This window comes from Sorex fumeus, unplaced genomic scaffold, assembly GCF_029834395.1.
Source record: "Sorex fumeus unplaced genomic scaffold, SorFum_2.1 ptg000006l, whole genome shotgun sequence".
Classification (NCBI taxonomy): domain Eukaryota; kingdom Metazoa; phylum Chordata; class Mammalia; order Eulipotyphla; family Soricidae; genus Sorex; species Sorex fumeus.
The window spans coordinates 53,959,057-53,965,056 of NW_026606063.1; positions in this window are offsets into that span (position 1 = coordinate 53,959,057).

Genomic DNA, 6,000 nt, shown 5'->3' on the forward strand with positions numbered 1-6,000 from the left:
TCAACTTTATGCAATCTGCCACTCCCCAGATTCTTGAAGAAAACAAGTACTTCTTAGATATATGGCCTGCAGAACTCTTTAGAAAATGTTATTTTATATTCTCAATCTTTGTACACCTTTTATTTTCTCCTAAATTATTCTACCAATGCCAGACACTTTATATCCCACAGTTATCTGTCTTTTCTAGTACCACAAGGCTAGAACATAAAAGTATAACAATATAAAACACTTAGTTGTAAATTATATAGTTGTATATCAAATAGTTGCAAATTATATGTACATATATTTGTGATAAAATTCAAGTTAACCCCCAAAATATCTTGGATAACTTCAGATATGCTCTTTTGAAGCATATTTATGTTTAGCTCAACATCTTTGCTTATTTTAATAAAAGAGCTTTGACTCTTGCCCAGGTTGAGAAAAATCATTCTGAAAGAAAACAGTTTAAGTTTGATTGCATTAATATTTTATTGGAAGCAGCTAGAAAAATTGTAGATTGATTATAAACAGCACGTAATCAGTAGCTATGAAGAATTTTGGCACCCAACAAGCATGTAGCTTCTTTAAAAAGTAGTAGTAAAATTTCAAAAAAATAATTTAAACTTAAAATTTCCTAATTAAAATAGTATCACTCATTGAAGCACATTAGCTGATTATGAAAATGTGTCATGCATTTAACAGAAACTGTGCTCCAGAATACTAACAGCTTCAATCAATAATTTCTTTTTAATAATATTAAAAAGAAATGTTTAATATATAAAATAATTGACACTAAGATCAAATATTATATATCAGAAAAAATGATTTTTCTTTTCTATCAATGTGATAAGAAGACAAACGATTATGCATGACCTTTAGTTTACATGCTTTTAAACATACTGTCACTTGAATTAGGTCTTCTTGATTTAATAGATGCAAATCCATTTGTTAACAAAATGCTGGTGAGTCTATGGAATGACTGCAATGCAGGATACTCTTAAGCACCCATAATCCGTAGTTTTATAGGAATAAATGATAATCTATAATTTAATTTAGGTTGAAAAATAAAAGTGGAGCTAGGGTAATTTCTGTTCAGTTCATTCCTGCTTTTATAAAAAGTTTTTTATATGCTAAGGACTATTTAAATAAGAAATAAAATTACTGAAATTTTGCTGCTCCCAGGAAATTATATTCTGGAACTGGAATATAGTATCATCTAAAATGGATGTTTGGGTAAACAGTGATCAATAAGCAAGAATAGGCCAAGAGCTGGCTATAAGATGAAAACAATTTTTAATTGAATGACGTTTAATTTATTCATTTCCAAATCTTGTCTATTATAAATAATACTGTGATAAATATGGTTGTGTATATGTTTTTTTAAGTGAATGTTCATGTTTTCTTGGAGTAAATGTCCAGAATTAGAAACTCATAGTCATCTATTCTGAATATTTTTAGAAGTTTACAAAAACTTTTCAAAAACACTTTTAGAAAATCTAAGCAACACTTCCACCAACAATTAATGAGTTTCTTGTTATCATATTCTCTTTTGTACTTACTATTTACAAATTTTTATATAGACCATTCAAGTTAGTGTAATGTGATATCTCATTATTATTTTATTTTCATTTCACTGATAACCAGTGATAAATATTTTTCTCATCTGTCTATTGGTCATTGTTGTCATCATTGTGGATCTCTGCTCCTGATTAATCCCAATTTTGGGACGGGATTGTTCTTGTATTTGTATTCGTTCTTGAACCACATTAAGCAGTACTTGATATTTACTCATGTCTCTGTGATCGGAGACCAGCTTTTGTAATGCATGGGGGCCATATTCAGTGTCATGGGATTGAACTGGAATAAAATGCTTAGAATCAAGAATCTTAATCCCTGAACTATCTCTTTAGCCCCTCAAAAACATAGGAGTTGTATGTTTTTGAGTTTTGGAAGTGCTTTACAAATTTTGGATATTATCCTGATTTTATGTCAAATGGGTGATGCATAGAAATTTTCTTCCAATCAGTAGTGTCTTTTTATTGTCTTTTTATTTTTATTGTCTTTTTATTGTAGGCTTCACATTTTCCTCAGTGCAGAAAATCATTAGTTTGATACAGCCTTGTTGGTTGTTTCTGTTCTTGTTTATTTTGCCAATGCAGTCACATAATTGAAGATTCTTTTAAAATCAAGATCTTTAAAGTATTACTTATGCTTTCCTAGATGTGTTTTATAGAAACAGATTTGATACTTGGTTTTATACATTTAAAATTAGTCTCTGTCTATAGTGCCAGATAGAGATCTGTAGCACTGTAGCACTGTCCTACCATTATTCACAGATTTGCTGCTTGAGGCGGCACCAGTAATGTCTCCATTGTGGAACTTGTTACAGTTTTTGGAATACTGAATACGTCACAGGTAGCTTGCCAGGCTCTGTTGTGCGGGTGGCATACTCTTGGTAGCTTGCCAGGCTCTCTAGAGGGATGGAGGAATTGAACCCGGGTTGGCCGCATGCAAGGAAAATACCCTTCCTGCTGAGCTAATTTATTTTTTCTTTCTTATGTCTATACCACTTGTTAGAGGAACCATTCATGCTCTATTTCATGTACCTAGTCTCTGCTTTATAAATTAACTGCCCATATATTGAGCTCTACTTGTTTCAGAATCATGAAGTTGGACTGCTATAGCTTTGTAGCAAAATTAAAGTCTGCGAATGCATTGCATCCCATTTTCTTTTTTAGCACTACATTGACTCCTTTTCAGGGATTTTTATAGTTCCATACACTTTCTGGACACTGGTGGAAGGTGTATTGAGATGGATCTTTGAATGCATGAAACCCTATCATTAACAGTATTGTAAAACACTCAAAACATTTTATAAAAGTAGGACTTAAAATAGATGTTCTTAGCCAGTCCTTAGCCTATTGTCTAGCCAGTTTTTCAGTGAAGGAAATGATAAACAATCTCACTATTTTTTTGTTATCATTGTTGTTATTTTTGGCTTGGAGCCAATCCTGGCAGTGTTCAGTACTTTCTCCTGGCTCTGCACTCATGGATTACTTCTGCTCAGGGAACACTATGTGGTCCTGGGAATCAAACCTGATTTAGTCATTTTCAAGGCAAGAACTCTTCATGCTGTACTATCATTCTGGCCCCAATTCATCATGTGTTAAAAAAAATAATTTCTCTCATTTTAAATGTTTTATTAAATGAAGAGATGAATATTTTCTGATATGGAATCTGCCTTGTTTAGCATATCTTATTTAATTATTTTCCATAGTATATTGTTAAATGATACCATTTAATTTTATGATCAAATTATGCCTTCTAAAGTATATAATATTAAATTATAAAACAAAAAGGTATAAGATAAAGCTCCTCAGCCTTAGATTCAAATTATGTACAATTCTCACACAGCTGTGTAGGCCATCAAGTTTATAAAAATTGAGAGACCCAAGTTTATAAAAGAGTAAATCTAGACCTATATTTTACACTGGAATTTTTTTTAAAAAAGTGCCTGCTCATTTGTTTTCTTGAATTATGCATAGGAGTTTGAGATTTCTGGAATAGTCAGCACTGATTATTGCTAGGGGGATATTAAAGACTAAACTGCACTATTAGGTGAGATAAATTGTGCTCAGAAGGCAATTATATATACCCTATTCTACCAAACTCAATTCTTTCTAAGTAGGTTTGGTCAAACTATATAAAGAAATCTATTTCACTTGGAGTTATCTACAAGTTCTTAGACCCTACTGGCACTCTCAATAATAAATCTAAGCAACAGAATGTCAATGTAAGGCATGTTTTTTATTACTTACTTTTATCTTTTATATATGAATATCCTTGATAAAGAAACAAATTTTTGAGCTAAATTGGCACAGGCAGTACTATGTTGATTTATTTGTTTTACCCTTTGAGGTATAAAAGGGTGTTTAGGAAATAGCTTCAAATTTAATATACCCTATGTTGGTTATTTTTGCTATTTTTTAGTTAGGATTTCTATATTACATATATATTCTATAAAATGTCACTGTCACGTCACTGTCCTCCCGTTGTTCATTGATTTGCTCGAGCAGGCCCAGTAACATTGTGAGACTTGTTACTGTGTTTGGCATATCGAATATGCCATGGGTAGCTTGCCAGGCTTTGCTGTGTGGGCGAGATACTCTCGGTAGCTTACGGGGCTCTCCGAGAGGGGCGGGAAAATTGAACTCGGGATGCCATGTTGGCTGCGTGCAAGGCAAACACCCTCCCCGCTGTGCTATTGCTCCAGCCCACCTATAAAATATACTTTGTCTTAATTTATAATTTTTCTTTAAAGTAAATAACTTTTTTTCTCAGAGCAAATATTTTTCTTTAAGCAAATAAGAAATAAAAGGACCTCCACTTTCTGGCACAGCATGCAAGTAGCTATATAAGCAACAAGTAAGTTGGATAAAGAAAAATATCGTCAACCCTTCTTACATATAGAAAGCAGTGTGGTCATAGAACCAGATATGTACCCCTAAACTGAGTCACCAAACACGTGAATACAGATTATCATGATTTTCCAGAGGAGAAACCCAGAAGCAAAACCCTCTACCAGAACCAATGCTGGAGTAGAGTAACCTAAAGTACAAATGATGAATTTTTATAACAGTGTCATGAGAATGAAATCTTAATTGTGTTGAGGTGACTAAGTATCAAATTTGAGAGTTTAGTGATATTTGAGCTGAACATAAAACTGTAGATTAAACTGATGAAATGCTTAACGGCAGAGCCCTCTAATTACAGAAAAAGGGAAAAAAACAATCAAAGGGACAAGAAGAAAATTTTGGAAATTGTTATGATATGGATTAAATAAGAAATGATAGGTGAAAGAAAATATTTAAAGTAGTCAGGCATAAATAAATTTATAGCATTTATAAAATTAAAATTACTCCCTATCCCATGAAGGGCTAAATATATTAATGACTAATTTTCTTTTTCTTGATTTTGAAGCAGGCAAGTAGGTAGTTGGGGGAGAAGGTCTACAATGAGTTCGTGGGATATAATAAAATAAAAATGGAATTTGAAGAAATTACGCTGTCAATACCCCAAACTTCTAAAAGCATTATTGCCAGGACCCCCTTTGTGGACACAGGAACTGAGATCTGATTAGACTTTTTAACAGACACCAGCAGGGACACAGAAAAGACTGAATCCCTTCCAAGAGAAGCTCTGGCAGGAACAGAAATCTGTGATGAGGACATGAAGGAGGACCATCAAAAGTTTGGGAGTCTGTGGTGGGAATGGTAGGAGGAATGCTGGACCATTGGTAGTAGAAAATGAGCACTGGTGGAGGGATGGGTACTTGATCGTTGTATGACTGAAATGCAAGCAAGAAAGTTTATAAGTCTGTAACTGTACCCCATGGTGATTCACTAATTAAAAAAAAAGTTTGGAAGTCTGCTCTTTGACAACGCCATAGCCAGAGACTACTTAAGTAGAAAGCCTCATGTGGGGGCAGTTTGCAAAAACTGTATATAAACTAATTCCTACATAAGAATTAATTCATACAAAACATACGTATGTTACCAGCTCAAGCTGTCCCTGTCCATACTGCGGGGCACATGTTTCCTGCACACACATGCTACCTGCATCTCCTCTCTTCGAAATGTGTACCCTCAGCTCTCTCCATCTCTGGAAAAGCCCAAGTTCTCTCCTAACTATCTTACCCTCCCTCCCTCCCTTCCTCCTTCCCTCCCCTTCCTCAAAATTTCCAAATAAAAACTGCTTTTAATTCATAATTTTGTGAATTAATTTTTTGAAAGCACAGCAATGGACCTGAAAACTTGATAAGGGATAGGTTGGACTGACTTTCATTTCCTGCAACAGCAATTTCTCACTACAGTCTGAGTTTGTATCTCCCTGAGAAATCAGTGGCAAGGAAAAACAAGTGGACATCAGGTACAGCTTGAAGGCTGCCTCGTAGAGCTGGTGGGACGTGAAGTCCATGCTGTGCTGCACAGGGCCTCAAAGCAGACTCTCCTTAGATCTTCC